This window comes from Rhineura floridana, chromosome 6, assembly GCF_030035675.1.
Source record: "Rhineura floridana isolate rRhiFlo1 chromosome 6, rRhiFlo1.hap2, whole genome shotgun sequence".
Classification (NCBI taxonomy): domain Eukaryota; kingdom Metazoa; phylum Chordata; class Lepidosauria; order Squamata; family Rhineuridae; genus Rhineura; species Rhineura floridana.
In genome coordinates this window covers 28,034,461-28,051,119 of record NC_084485.1, presented here as the reverse complement: position 1 = coordinate 28,051,119, position 16,659 = coordinate 28,034,461, and positions in this window count along the sequence as shown.

Sequence of the window (16,659 nt, the reverse complement as noted above, 5' to 3'; positions counted from 1 at the left end):
ACAGGATGCTGGACTAGATGGGCCACTGGCCTGATCCAGCAGGCTCTTCTTATGTTCTTAAACTGTTAAGGGCTTTACATGCCAGAAGTCACACCTTGAACTTAGCCTAGTAACCAATTGGCAACGGGTGCAGATCTCTGACCAGAGGTGTTATATGCTGACAGGGTCTCACTCCTGTCAGCATTCGGCACTTATTATAGTTTCTGGGTCAAGTGCAAGGGAAGCCCCACATAGAGTGCATTGAAGTAATCCAGTCTTAAAGTCACCAGTGCCTGAACTACTGTGGCCAAGCTGTCCCAGTCCAGGAACGGTCATAGTTGTATTACCAAGTGCAGCTGATAAAAGGCACTTCTGGCCATCGAGAGTATGTGGGCTTCCAGTGACAGAGTTGGATCCAGAAGTATCCCCAGAGTGCTTTTCTACTCCTTCAGCGCGAGTGCAATCCGGTCTAGGGCTGGCAGTTGACCAGTTTCTCAGATACAGGAACCACTCACCCATATTGCCTCCATTTCCTAAACAATCTGTTGATTCTGGTCTTTGTTTTCACATGGCTGTATAGCAGGGATAGGATTCATTAGCTGGTGCTGCTTCGAAAGCATTCCGTCAACCTAACGGGCAGTATCAATTTGAGTTAATTATTTGTCCACTGTTTTTACTGGTCTGATTTTTCCCCTCTCTAAAAATATTGATGTTAATACTGATAATTTCTTTCAAAATATTGATATTTTGAAAGGAAATATTGATAAATGAAAGTAAATATTCCCCACCTTTGGCATATAGAGACATGGAATGGGAAATGAAAAAAGTCTTTTCTGGTACTTAAATTTTTTATTTTATTTTATAGCAGACATGGGAATAAGGCTAAGGTGGAGGGGCATTGGTAGTTATTCTTGGAGAGAAGAACATGCCAGAATACATTAATGCATGTTTAATACTTCCTCATTTAGTGAATGATGATGATGATTGTTCCTACATTTATATCCCACCTTTCTTCCAAGGTGGCATCCCCTGCCCATTTTACCCTCACAACAACTCTGTCAGGGAAATTAGGCTGAGATGCAGTGATTGGCCAAGATCACCCAGTGAGCTTCATGGCTCAGTGATGTTCTGAACCCTGGTCTCCCAGGTCCCAGTCTGACACTCTAACCATTAGACCACACTGGCACTCCACTTTCTCCTCCAAGTGATAATAAGCCTGAGATAACCCTGCAGTAGGGATGGGGAGCCAGTTGCCCTCCAGATGTTGTTAGACATCTCTGACCATTGGCCAATGCTGTCAATGGTTCCCCATCCATAGAATCATAGAATAGTAGAGTTGGAAGGGGCCTATAAAGCCATCAAGTCCAACCCCCTGCTCAGTGCAGGAATCCAAATTAAAGCATACTCGACAGGTGCCTGTCCAGTTGCCTCTTGAATGCCTCTAATGTTGGAGAGCGTAGGTCATTAGTTCCATTGTCATACCACTCTAACAGTTAGGATGTTTTTCCTGATGTTCAGCTGAAATCTGCCCTTCAGGCTTAACTTCATTGTATGAAAATGCAGTGGAGACTTACAGGGTCATCATAATATTTGTTTGCAAATATATGAGCAGAGTGTAGCAGAAACATTTCACAACAGGCAGAAAAAACAAGTGGAGAACATGTAAATGTTTGTAAGAGAAAAACATACTCTGCCTCAGATAAAATGAAAAGGATGCATGGTGTAAGGTATTTCAGGGACACCTTACAACCCTAGGAAAACATATGAGCCCTGCTGGAGTAAGGGCCCATATAGACCAGCATCCTGTTTTTGAAAGCGGCCTCTTTGGAAAACCTACAAGCTCACTGGTAGAGTGCATGTTTTACTTGCAATCTAAGGTTCAGTCCTAGGCATCTTCAGGTAAAGAGCTAGGAAGGACCCCTCCTGAAACCCTGTGAGGATCACAACCACAGTATCAGTTTACAAAGTCATGAAGTTTCTTCTGTTGTATGAATCTGCAAATGTTCAGTATCAAATATAGATGCTGAAGATGCAAGTTGGAGAACTTTCAGACTGTTCTGTTCTATCAGGGTTTTTTTTTTGGTGGGGGAGAGTAATCTTCTTTTTCCAGGCTTTATACTGAGATTTCTTTTGCAAAATGCTTTAGTATTGAATTCTGGCATTCAGTTAAGAGTTTGTACTTGTCTGTGGCATATGCCTGCTCTCTTTAATCACAGTCTCTTGTTGCAAAATCACCTGAAAACAAATGTCCAACATTTTCATTTTGACTTTGAGAAGTTGGGAAGGCAAGGTCAGCAAGTAAGAACAGGGGAGATACTGAAGGAAGGAATTTCCTATCCTTTTATTTATTTATCATAGAATAGTAAAGTTGGAAGGGGCCTGTGGAATTTGCTAACACACAACATAGTAATGGCTACTTAGATGGCTTGAAAAGGAAGTTAGAGAAATTCATGGAGAATAAGACTATCAGTAACTACTAGTCATGCCAGTAGGGTGTACTGCCTCCATTATTGAATACCAGTTGAACCTGAGAAACACAAGTGGGAGAATGGTGTTGTGCTTATGTCCTGTATCTGGTTGGTCACTGTATGAACAAAATGCGGGAGTAGATGGACCTTTGGTCTGATCCACCAGGGCTTTTCTTATGTTCTTATGATTGCAGGGGTGTTGTCTGCATTTACATGCAAAAGATTCCAGGTTCAATCCTTGATATCTCCAGGCAGGACATGGAAAGACTCCTGTCTGAAATTCTGGACAGCTGCTGCCAGTCAGTGCAGACAACACTAGACCAGTGTCCTGACTCAGCATAGCACAGCTCTCTATGAAAGTTCTCCTCTTTGGGATGGCCTGTTCAGATGACAAATGTGAAATATGAGCTTTCCTCTTTTTTTATTGCTGGAAAAGTTTCTCCTTAGAGATGCACATGAGAAAAAATTATTTGCCTTGCACTGTGGCAGTGTCTGATAATACTTACGATGCCACAGGTCTTCTCTGAGTGGTGCTGCTCACTATACATACAAGTTCATGTGTGATTTTCTTCTTTCCACTCATTGTCCCGTCCAGAGTTGATACCAGGAGACTGAGTGGCTGGTGCAAGTAAATCTCATTTTATTAGAGTAATGGATACATCAAAAGCAGTGCGCTTCATAGAAAACCCTACATTAACTCACTAGGAATCCCAAACTACACTCTTGACATGCTCTGCGGCGTAAGAAGAAAGTTGACTCAACACCCCCCTCAATACTCAGCAGACTTATATAGGGAAAGTTTTTGAGCGCAATCTCTCACTCCTTCGCACACCCGCCCTCTGCCCGGTATGCTTTTCCCGCCGCCGAGAACGAGGTGAGGGGGAGTGAGCCTCCATGGGCTCATCACATGAAACAGGGTCCTTATCAACAGTCCAGGAAGTAGAGGGCTGAGAAGCGTCAGGCGTCTCTAAGTTCCTGCGGGACGAAAGGGGGGTTACTGCTAATTCATGGCTTGGTGAAGGAGGAGTTACTGCTCTTTTGGAATCCTCCCCTAACTGATCCGTTGGGATGGTTGAAGGCTGAGCGCTGTCCCCAAGGGGGGCTGGGCCACCCGTGGGAATTGGCGGCGCATCTAACACACTCCTTTCCTTAATGTCTGGAATAGACACAACAACAGCTGGATCTTCCGCACCTTCTGGCAGTTGAGGCATCTGCAACTCATGCCTTCCCCCTCCCTGCCCTTCCAGAGAGAGCTGGGGCTCGACACTCATGCACGTGTAGCCTGATCCCGTGCATGTTTACTGAGAACCAAATTTCACTGGGTTCAACAGGCTCACTTCCAAGTAAGCATACATTGGATTCCATTCATGGGCTGCAATCCTGTCCACACTTACTGGGGAGTAAGTTACAAAATATAAACAAGCAAACAAAGAATAGAATAATAAAATACTTTGAAGTAAATACCATAGAGACCCATTTACAATTCATAGAATCAAACTGTTGGAGTAACATACGACTGAACATTAGGAAAACAGGGCCATCTCAAGACATTTTGTTGAAGGACCAGATGACTGCCCTAACATTCCACATACAGAAACCGACTGGACTGGCAGTAGAATCATATTCCAGTAATATCAGTGGGATAGTGTCCTACACCACACCTGAGGAGAGCATACTAGTTATGGGGGTGCAGGACAGGCCGTTGGCACACACAGCCCTGACCTCCAAAATGAGGACATAGTCAGGGGGCTCAGGAAGAACAACCTGGGACTGCCACCATTGCACCCACCATCTGCCGCCTGAAGCAGTTCCTCACTCTGCCTAATGGTAAGGCCGGTCCTGTAGGAAAACAGCTGCCATTTCACTATCTCTAGCTGTTTCATTATCCCCACACAGTTGTTTAGAAAAGGGAAACCAGAATTATCAAGCGGATGGAGTGACTCCCCTGTGAGGAAAGGTTGCAACATTTGGGACTTTTTTGTTTAGAGAAACCCCCTCTAGGATGCACACCTTAACATAGTGAGGGGGTTTGAGAGTGCTGAAGAAGCTGAAAGCAATGCCGTCAGGAGTCTGGACCAAGAGGCTAGATTCCTAGGAGGGACACCCAAGGCGGAATGGTCAAAGTTGAGACACCAGACTAAGATGCATCCAAACTCAGATGAAGGCAATGGGAAACCACCTCTGAATACCCCTTACCACGAAAATCCTATGAACAGAGTATCTAAATGCAACACGAGATAGTGCTGGAAGATGAGACCCCCAGGTCAGATGGCACTCATAGATCTACTGGGGAAGAACAAAGAATAAGTACGAGTAGTGCTGTGACTAATGACGCAGCTGGGTCAAAGCAGAAAGGAAGCCCACAGGCTGATGTGCACAGATGCGAAAGGAGAGTCTGGAGTTGTACAACATATACAATAGGAATATGGAATGTGAGAAGCATGAACCGGGAAAGATAGAAATTGTCAAGCAAGAAATGGAACATATCAACAATCCAATACTTGGTGTGAGTGAATTAAAATGGATGGCAATGGGACATTTTCAATCAGGAAACTACAAAATATATTATGCAGGAAATGAAAAATTAAGAAGAAATGGGGTTGCTTTAATAGTGAGAAGTGGTGTAGCAACAGCAATTAGGAGCTACAATGCAAGGTCTGAACAAGTGATATCAATGAGATTAAATGGGAAACCTATCAATATAACCATCCTCCAAGTCTACACTCCAACAGCAAATGCAGAAGAAGAGGAATTGGAGAGATTTTACACAGAAGTACAGGAGGAAATTGATCACACACCAAAACAAGATGTGCTGATAATCATGGGGAACACAGAAGAACTAGGAATTGTGGGGAAATGGGGCTTAGGAGATAGAAACGAAGCAGGAGAAAAACTTATCAAATTCTGTGAAGCCAATAATTGGTTTCTTGAAAACACATTTTTTGAGCAACCGAAAAGATCTTTACATATGGACATCACCAGATGGTCAATATAGGAATCAAATTGATTATATAATTGGTAGCAGAAGATGGAGAAGTTCCATACTTTCTGCGAAAACAAGACTAGGGGCAGACTGTGGTACAGATCAGGAACTGGTCATATTGAAAATCAGAGTAAAGCTAAAGAAGAACAACAAAGCTTTGTAGGGACAAAGAGAACTATTACAATAGCTATAGTATAGAAATAGAAGAGGGCAACAAAAAGGTAAGAACAAGAGCCCTATTCCAAAAGATTAGAGAAATGAAAGGGAAATTTAATCCAAGGGTAGGGATGTTGAATAATCAACAGGGGAACACACTGACTGACTGAGATGAAATAAAAGGAAGCAACACACTGAAGAACTCTTATCAAAGAGATGCAAGGACGACAGATTCATTCACAGAGGAACCGTATCATGAAGAACCAGAAATTTTAGAATGCGAGGTGAAAGTTGCTCTTAAAATACTTGGAAGAAACAAATCACCAGGAATAGATGGCATACCAATGGAGTTGCTACAAATTACTGAGAATGAATCTGTCCACATTTTGACAAAAATTTGTCAAGAAATATGGAAAACTAAACAATGGCCCACAGACTGGAAGTGTTCAATATAGATCCCGATTCCAAAGAAAGGGGATCCCACGGAATGCAGTAATTATCGAATTATTGCCTTAATTTCTCGTGCAAGTAAAGTAATGCACAAGATTCTACAACAAAGGCTCTTACCATATATGGAGCGAGAAAAGCCAGACGTCTAAGCTGGAATTAGAAAGGGAAGAGGCACCAGATATCATATCGCAAACATACATTGGATAATGGAACGGACCAAGGAATTTCAGAAGGAAATTACTCTGTGCTTTATAGATTACAGCAAAGCCTTTAATTGTGTAAATCATGAAAAACTATGGAATGCTTTAAAAGAAATGGGGGTGTCACAGCATCTGATTGTCCTGATGCGCAACCTATACTCTGGACAAGAGGCTACTGTAAGGACAGAATGTGGAGAAACTGATTGGTTTCCCATCGGAAAGGGTGTGAGACAGGGGTGTATTATACCTGTTTAATCTATATGCAGAACATATCATACGGAAAGCGGGATTGGACCAAGATGAAGGAGGTGTGAAAATTGGAGGGAGAAATATCAGTAATTTAAGATATGCAGATGATACCATACTACTAGCAGAAACCAGTAATGATTTGAAACAAATGCTGATGAAAGTTAAAGAGGAAAGCACAAAAGCAGGACTACAGCTGAACATCAAAAAGACTAAATTAATGAGAACAGAAGATTTATGTAACTTTAAAGTTGACAACAAGGATGTTGTACTTGTGAAGGATTATCAATGCCTTGGTATAGATTAACCGAAATGGAGACAATAGTCAAGAAATCAGAAGGCTAGGACTGGAGGGACAGCTGTGAGACAACTAGAAAAGGTCCTCAAATGCAAAGATATATCACTGAACACTAAAGTCAGGATCATTCAGACCATGGTATTTCCAATCTCTATGTATGGATGTGAAAGTTGGACAGTAAAAAAAGCAGATAAGAGAAAAATCAACTCATTTGAAATGTGGTGTTGGAGGAGAGCTTTGTGCATACCATGGACTGCAAAAAAGACAAATAATTGGGTGTTAGAACAAATTAAACCAGAACTGTCACTAGAAGCTAAGGTGATGAAACTGAGGTTATCATACTCTGGACACATAATGAGAAGACATGATTCACTAGAAAAGACCATAATGCTGGGGAAAACAGAAGGGAGTAGAAAAAGAGGAAGGCCAAACAAGAGATGGATTGATTCCATAAAGGAAGCCGCAGACCTGAACTTACAAGATCTGAACAGGGTGGTTCACGACAGATGCTCTTGGAGGTCACTGAACAGAAGCGACTTGATAACAGTGTATGAAATTATGCATGGCATGGAGAAAGTGGATAGAGAAAAGTGTTTTCCCCTCTCTCTTAATACTAGAACTCGTGGACATGAACTTCAATGAAGCTGAATGTTGGAAGATTGAAAAGAAAAGGCAAAAGACAAAAAGTACTTCTTCATGCAGCAAATAGTTAAATTGTGGAATTCACTCCCACAAGAGGCAGTGATGGCTACCAAAGTGGATGGCTTTAAAGAAGATTATACAAATTCATTATCAAATTATCAGCGGCTACTGGCTATGATGGCTGTGCTCTGCCTCCATGGTTGGAGGCAGTTTGCTTCCAAATACCAATTGCTGGAAACCTCAGGAGAGGAGAGTCCTTTTTTACTCAGGTTCTGTTTGGGAGCTTTCCATGGGTACTGGTTGGCCACTGTGAGAACAGGATGCTGGACTAGATGGGTAACTGATCCAGCAAGCTCTTCTTATGTTCTTATATGTCAAGTCACATCCACATCATAAATTTAAAGCACTCTTCTACCACTTTAACAGTCATGGCTTCCCCCTTCGAATCCTGGGAGCTGTAATTTGTTAAGGGTTCTGGAAATTGTAGCTCTGTGAGGGGCACTCTTAACAAACTGCGGCTCCCAGGATTCTTTGGAGGAAGCTATGCCTGTTAAAGTGGTAAAGAGTGCTTTAAATGTATGGTGTGGACATGACCTCATAATCCCTTTTTGTCTGTCTGTCTGTTAAAATATATAACAATGCTTCAGCAAAATAAGGTGCATACCTAGCTCATATATTCCATCTCAAGCTAAATTATGCAAATGAAGCAAGTTTTAGGCTATTTCCAAAAGTAAAATGGAAATTGGTTTTGCCATATTCTGTGTCTATAAATGGAATGAAAGATCTGTATTAATGTTTCTTTAAAGTGGCTCCCTCCCATTGTCTGTCTTCAAGCATTAACAGTATTCAAAAGTGACACATCCCGTCCGTAGATTTTTAGAAGGATTCCATAGCCTCAGTTTTTGAAAGTCTCCTCAGTCTTCTGTTGTTCTTTTCTGTTTCATCCTTATACTTTCTTGGTCTTTCTCATTTCTTTCTTCACCTTCTTGATCTTTCTTGCATGCATTTCATTTCATTGGCCTGATACAAACAACATCTTCAGTCGTCTATTTTGCTGTCCCTTCCTGAACTTTATGAATGCATTTCCAGTGGTAATCTTCAGAACACGAAGTGCAAATTAAAAAAGAGAGAGTGAGGAAAGCAAATCTGTATATTGAAAATCAAGCTGAAACGTTAAATGTTAGCACCAAAAACACCAAACAACCCCCCCCCCGCAACTGTTGTGTGATCACAATCTAAACAACCTTTTGAATTTGTGGATGACATACTGCGGGGTTATTTTTAGCTCAAGTTGTTCAGAATCTCAGCAGATTGTTGGAGTGTATGTATGCATTTCAGCTTATCTCATGTCTCAGCTAATAAGCTCCGTACTGTATGAAAGTTTCATTGCCTATAAATATGAAAATGGGCTTCCTTTGACGCACCTTAGTGGTGTCTTGCAACACGGTCTCCAGAAATTTAGAGGTGGGTGACCTCTCCAAACCCAACTCAGTAATTATATGATTTTTTCTAGAAAAAATCAGGAAAAACCAAATTATTTTTCCAGGTCAGTCTGAAGGGCTCAGAAAATGTATTCACCTTCATCCCCAGGAGCATTTCCCACCAGCCCCCAGTTTTGAAACACCTCCCTCCTTTCTCTTCTGTTTTAATAGCCATGATGGCACAAGCAGAAACAGAGATTAATAATGTGAGATGATTCCCCCACTCTTCTTTCTCCAGTGCTCTAGGACAGTGGTTCCCAACCTGGGGGCTGTGATCCCCAGGGAGGCCGTGAAGTAATCCAGAGGGGGCTGTAAACAGTAAAGAAATGAATTATTTATTAATTTTTTTAAAGTCTTCACTACCTGGACACTGTCTGCTCCCCACTGCCACTGCAGACAACACCTCCCCTTGCTCCAAACAAGAGGGGAAGACTTTGCTGAAGCGCCAGAGCATCTTTCAGGTGAGCTGAGGACAGGCATCTGCCTATACCACACATGGCAGATGCCAAAGGAGGCTGAGGGAGGTGCTACCAGGAAGAAGAGGGGATTACTATGCCGATTCCCGTCTCCTCACACTGCTGCTGCTGACGCCCTTACTCAGAATGAGAGGAGAGGGCTTTTTGTGAAGCAAAAAGAAGCAAGGCTGCAAGGAAAGGCTGCTCTCCCCCTTCCTTCCTGACGGCCACCTGCCTGCCTTTCTTGACTCCTGCTTCACTGCCACATCCATTTAAAAATTATTCTTATTTGCAAGGCCGCCCAGATCTCGCTTTCGGCCTAGACAGAGCCAAGGAGCATTGAGGAAGCTCAGGACTTGCTCACCCCCCATCTCTGAGGCTAAGTGTATCTGCCAGTGTCCCCCCTTTCTTCCACCTACATTCTGCCGCCCCCAATCTCTCTCCCAAGATGCTGCAGCAGTTGAGGATTTTCCCCCTCCCAAGTGCCCAAATGCATGCACGCCTGCAGATGCTTGCAAGAGGGGCAGGTGTGTTGTGTGTGTGCATGCGCTGATCTGTGTTCTGCTCCACTCTCATTCCCCAAGTGCATGCTAACCAAGCCATCAGTTCTGATGATCATCCCAAGGCCTAAAAGCACTAACCCCCTCCTCAGTCTATCCACCCTTTTGTCTTCACAATTTAGCAACCCCACCACTACCACATTGCTGCTTCTTGATTATTATTGTTGTCGTTTTAAAAAAGCTCAGCAGGTTGGCTGAGGCTGGGGTCCACATACTGCAGCTGAAGTGTATTTATTTATTTAATTATTATTGCATTTATATCCCACCTTTCCTCCACCTTACACAAGGTGGTGCACATGGTTCCCCCCTTTCCATTTTATCCTTACACCAACCCTGTGAGATAGGTCAGGCTGAGAGACTGTGTCGGGTCCAAAGTCATCCAGTGGGCTGCACGGCTGGGTGGGGATTTGAACCTGGATCTTAGCCCAACACTGTAACCCACTGATGTTGGGAGACAGGACCGTACATCTTCAGACTGTAGCGGGGGGGGGGGAGATCCCAAATTGATTGGACCTTTGCATTAAGAAAAGAAAGCAACACCTCCCTGTCTGCAGGGAGCTTTTTATGGAAAGGGATATTTGGAGATGTGATTTTGCCACGCACCATTTTTTCAATTAACAGAGACTAAAATTACAATTAGTGGGGGGGGGCGGTCACAAAAGTTGTTGAGCTTACAAAGAGGGTTCCATAATCATAAAGGCTGGGAACCATTGCTCTAAGACATTGAATTGTAGTATGCCTAGTGTCCCTTAGACGATATATAGCAGCGGCCCTCAGGAGAACTACATTTTTCATGGGACACTTGGCTCTGATATCCTGGCATGCTGCTAATCAACATGGTGGAGCATTGGAGACAGAGGGAGGGAGTGGTCTGGTTAGGAGTGCTTCTGGGCAGCAGGGACAAGGTGGGAAAATTATTCTCTGGCTCAGATTTTTATCTGAATGAGTGAAGGGTTTTGTTGGCCTTAAAAGCTTGCCTTTCCTTTGAGTCAGGCTTTTTGATCCCCCAGTGTTCATTTTTGAGCCTACCAGGAATAGCCCCTGACATCTCCCAATGCAGCAGGAGACAAGGCACTCAGGGCTGGCCCAAGATATTTTGCTGCCTGAAGGAAACAAGTTGGCACCTCCCCCCATTCCATGCACAAAAGCCTCTCTGGTGAGAAATTGACTTTGTTCATGGACAGTTCTCCAGCAAAGACCTCACAAATGATGGGCAGGATGGAACAAATCTTCTCATGTCTTGTCATATCCTTGTTAATGCTATGGTATTTGCTTTCCTTACCGAGTCATACTGCTGACTACATAGCTGACTCATGTTCAGTTTGTCATCGCTTATGACCCCAGATATGCTTCCATACTTCAGCTGTATACAGCTATAGTTTTATTTATAAGTAAGAAATTTGTGTGGATGTGTGGAGAGGCACAGCAACGAGATCAGGAAGCTCTGATCCTTCCCTTCACTCATGAGGAGGAAATTTCTTAATATAATCTCTTTCATGTGTTCATTTGCATATGTCATGGAAGAGCTGGCTTAGATCCTTAAACTACAATCCTATGCACAGGTAGGCTGCAATCCACCCCCCCCTCCTTATACCAGGCTGTGTGCGTGGGAGGAGGGTTGATTGAGCAGAGATGTCTGTCCAGTCCCTTCCACTGGCTCAACCAGCCTCTCACTGGCCACTGTTGATGGAGTGAAACTTGCATCAATCCACTGATGCTGTCCTCCCTCTTCCAACTTTCAAACATGTGGGTGGGTGGAAGGCCTGCAGGCCATATCTCTGCCAGCAGAGTCAGAATAGCCCTGAAACTGAGTGTTCCGAGGCTGGGGATGAGCTGGCCCAGGATCTGCTGCATCCCAAGTTGCTCTCATAACCAGTGCAGGTTAGCATTGGGTCTGATCTGGGCTGCATTGCTGCAGCAGCCTGAAGATGGTTCAGCAATGAGGCCCGATCTGCCTGCCTCCCACTTCCACTTCTGCTGCTATGAGTAGCCAGGATATGGATGTGATGGTAACTCCACTGCTCTGCAGAGCTGTAGTAGCCAGTAACCAGTTTGGATTGCAGTCTTACTTGGGAGGAAGCCCTATTGAACCACAGAATCATAGAACAGTAGAGTTGGAAGGGCCCAAAGTATGCCAGCCTGGGGCTGGTATAGTAAATTCCCTCCCATTGCAGTCAGTTGGCATAGAAAAGGGGGGGGGAAACAAAGAAATCCAAAGTAATGATAAAAACAGGGTTTGAACTACAATTCAAAACATAACTCAATTTATATTAGAAATACCATGTTATTTATGCATATAGACTATATTTGCAATGCATATCCCCCCCCCATTTTTAACCCACATATCAACATATGCTTTTGACATTTTGGGAGAGTCCAGACTGACTCTTTTCTATCTACATACATCAGTTGTCATAGGAACTGTCGTTCCTAAATCAAAGGCATGTTGACATTATTCTGCTAGGTAGCTTTATTGCTGGCAGTGAAGGGCTGCAATGAATTCTTAAATGTCAGTAAGGTAACTGTTATTTTAACCAGTTTTGTATAAAAGGGGTTTTATTTTATCAGTGCGGCCTTATTTTTGGCTGAAAAATAAACTGAGATCTAAGTAGCAGTTGATATAGCAATGGCTCTTGTGGGTTTACAGGCCCTCTCCTCAAATCCCTAATACTCAAGTCAGATAAGAGGGGAAAGGGCCAGCGCTAAATACAACAGAGCGAGCGAGCTTCAAAATAGTACTGAAAAAATGTATGTAGAACATTCATAAAATGGCTTCCAGTATATTTCAGAGCCCAATAATGTAATAACACATGAACGTTATATCTGTATGCTAATGATACCCAACCCTATTTCTTGGTAATATCTGAATCAGGAGAGGCCGTGCAAGCCTTGGACCAGTGCCTGGACTCTGTGATGGGCTGGATGAGAAGCAAAAAACTGACTGATTCTTGGCAAGATGGAGGCACTCTGGCTGGGTAGTTCCCGAGTCTGGATAATTGGTCAATTGCCCGCTTTGGATGGGGTTGTACTTTGAAAGAGCAACCTCAAGTCTGAGGTTGTTCTTGGATCCATCAGAGGTCCAGGTGACTTTGGTGGCTAGGAGTGCCTTTTATCAGCTTTGGCTGATAAGACAGCTACACCTGTTTCTGGATTGGGATAGCCTGACTACAGTTGTCAATGCACTGGTAACCTCCAGATTGGATTACGGCAGTGTGCTCTATGTGTGGCTGCTCTTGAGGTTGACCCAAAAGCGGCAGCTAGTGTAAAATGCAGTGGCTCAACTGCTCACTAGAATATCACATCATATTATGCCACTGCTGAAAGAATTTCACTGGCTGCCAATTAGCTACTAGGCTAGGATCAAGGTGCTGGTACAGTGGTACAAACCCCTATAAAGCTTGGGACTGTAGTTTGTTAAGCGTGCCCCTCACAGAGGTGCAATTCCCACCACTTTTAGAATCATAGAATAGTAGAGTTGGAAGGGCCTGTAAAGCCATTGAGTCCAACCCCCTGCTCAATGCAGGAATCCAAATCAAAGCATACCCGACAGGTGGCTGTCCAGCTGCCTCTTGAATGCCTCCAGTGTTGAAGAGCCCACCACCTCCCTAGGTCATTGGTTCCATTGTCGTACTGCTTTATCAGTTAGGAAGTTTTTCCTGATGTTCAGCTGAAATCTGGCTTCCTTTAACTTGAGCCCGTTATTCCATGTCCTGCACTCTAGGATGATCGAGAAGCAGAGCTTGGAAAAGTTACTTTTTTGAACTACATCTCCCATCAGCCCCAGCCAGCGCCATGGTGGCTGGGGCTGATGGGAGTTGTAGTTCAAAAAAGTAACTTTTCCAAGAAGAGATCCTGGCCTTCCTCTGTGTGGCAGCCTTTCAATTACTTGAAGATTGCTATCATATCTCCCCTCAGTCATTTCTTCTCGAGGCTAAACTATGCCCAGTTCTTTCAATCTCTTCTCACAGGACTTTGTTTCCAGTCCCCTGATCATCCTTGTTGTCCTCCTCTGAACCTGTTCCAATTTGTCTCTATCCTTCTTAAAGTGAGGTGTCCAGAACTGGACGCAGAACTCAAGATGAGGCCTAACTGATGCCAAATAGAGGGTAACAAGTACTTCATTCAGTTTGGAAACTATACTTCTGTTAATGCAGCCTAAAATAGCATTTGTGCTTTTTTGCAGCCACATCTCACTGTTGGCTCATATTCAGCTTGTGATCAACAACAATTCCATGATCCTTCTCACATGTAGTATTGCTGAGCCACGTATTCCCCATCTCATTAACTTTGCACTTATCCCTGTGTTAGAGAAGGTGTTAGAAAAGCCAACCTTTGGGTCCCCAGATGTTGCTGGACTACAATTCCCATCATTCTGGACCACTGGCCATGCTGGCTGGGGCTGATGGGAGTCATAGTACAACAACATCTGGGGACCCAAACGTTGGGAAAGGCTATGCTGTGTGTAGCACATGGCATGTTCTGCACCCCCTAAGTTAGCCTGCTGCCCTCAGGTGTGGTGGAAGATGCAGATACATCACCAGTGCTGAAGTAAGAGTCAACTACCAGTCTAGTTGGCTTCAGGACATGGAATGGAATGGTGGTGGTGGTCCATCTTGTCCTTTTGCTCAGGCAGCAATAGTTTTGGGCCAGCTCTGATTAGAGGCTAGTGGTGTATAGGCTTGAGATCTGTTGACTGGTCCTGGTTCAAAAGCATTCTGTTGACCTAACAGGTTAGTATTGATTTGAGTTTGTTCTTTGTCTGCTAATGGCTGCTTTTACCAATCTGTTTTTTTCCTTGAAAAAAATATTAATATTGATATTTTGAAAGGAAATAGTGATACATTTTTGTTCTTAATATTGGTGTTTTAGAGGCAGATTTTTTTAAAAAAAATCCATTTTCGAAAATAGCAGCAGAAAATTGCTACATAAAAATCCATTCTGCAATGACAGAGAATAAACAAATTAATGGAAAATTCGGTACCAAATCCAAATTGGGCAGAATTCTAGCACATACCTAGTGCTGTATGCCTCTGAATAGGTAATAATAAAATTGCTACCCTATTCTTCAGTTGCTGTTATTTCTCTAGAGCAGCCTTTCCCAACCAGTGTGCCTCCAGATGTTGGACCACAACTTCCATCAGCCTCAGCCAGCATTGCCAATGGTTAGGAAAGATGGGAATTGTGGTCCAACAACATCTGGAGGCACACTGGTTGGGAAAGGGTACTCTAGAGTGTGTGGGGAAAAAGCAGTGCAAAAGGATGATGCCTGATGAGTGTGTGGACTTGTCTCACGACTGACCTTTCCAAAATTTGTAAAACAGGTAGTGGCTACTTAGTCTTTTGATACCCTTGTCAGATACATATTTTCTAACCTTTTATCTCCTGCCTAGTCACCAGACCTCAGAACATTTCTGTGAGGAGCAATAATAATTCAGAACCATCAAGAGCAATCTTTAAAATGTGGGAGAGATGCTTTGCAAACCTAATATCATCAGATATATTTTATTATTTTTCTTTACATTAATGGATAAAGTTTTGCCACAATTACTGTCTTTGTTATTTGGGGGAGACTCATCATGATTTGCAAAATCAGCCACTTTTCATTTGATAGTAGCTGAAACAGTGGGCTACTTATGTGGCTTGTCCAAGTGTGGAAAGGTGCTAGTAACATGTTTGTAGCGATGGCTAAAGTGTAGGTGCCAATATGATATGAGTTATAGGCACTCTGGGGAAAGATTAAAGAGTTATGGGGGGGGAGAGGGAGAAAAAAACTTCAAAAGTCAAGCATTTTACAGCTTCTATGATTGTAGTGAGAGTTAAACATATGCTTAACACTCTCTCACACATACACCCCCCCAAACCACTGGCATATAAAGGCCAACCTACACGTGATGTTAGAAATATTGTTTGCCTTACAGCACAAGGGTTTTTTTTTGCAGAAATAGCCAGCATTGCAGCTGTTATGCAGACTGGAACCTGTCATGGGTGGGAGGAGAGGGGGACTTTACCCTCCTTCCCTGCGGTCCCAGTCCAGATCTCCCTTTGCAGATGTGGTGGGAATGAGGACTGATTGGTACTTAAAGGACTTGGAACATAGTCGCAGAACACCAATGTTCACAACATTTGCATATGCTAATTTATATGTATAGCTGCTTCTGGAAAATTGAGATGCTGGGCGATTGGGATCTCACCAGCACTCCATTTTTCAGTGCATCAAACTGACCTATAAGCATAGTTTTAAAAGGGAGGGAAGGAACAGAAGATCTGGTGCCCATTATAAAAGACCCAGGGCTAGGGTCTCCTGGGCCACCTCCTAATTACACCCCTGGTGAGCTCTATTTCTGTAAGAAAGATCCTATACTCAAGGGAAAAGTTGCAATCAATAACATGCATTCTGGCCCTGGATGTGTTTATCTTTGGCTGGAGTGTGCCCCTATCTTGTTCAGATCTTGGGCTATTTATTTATTTAAAATATTTCTGTCCCACCCTTCTACCCTTCAATAGGGCACTCAGGGTGGCTTACAATAAAATCACACACATACATAATAAACAACTCCTGCTTTCTTGTGTATTTGCCGATGAACCTCTTTGGCTTTCTCTGCCTTCAGAATTCTCAAAAGGTAGAACTTTGCTGCACATGGCTACTTTTCATGGGAGTGTAGCATGTCAGTGGGTTCTGAGTTATTGGATTTAGTGTTCTTCATGCTCACCATGTCCTTGTTGCCTAAAAGCAGTTCATGC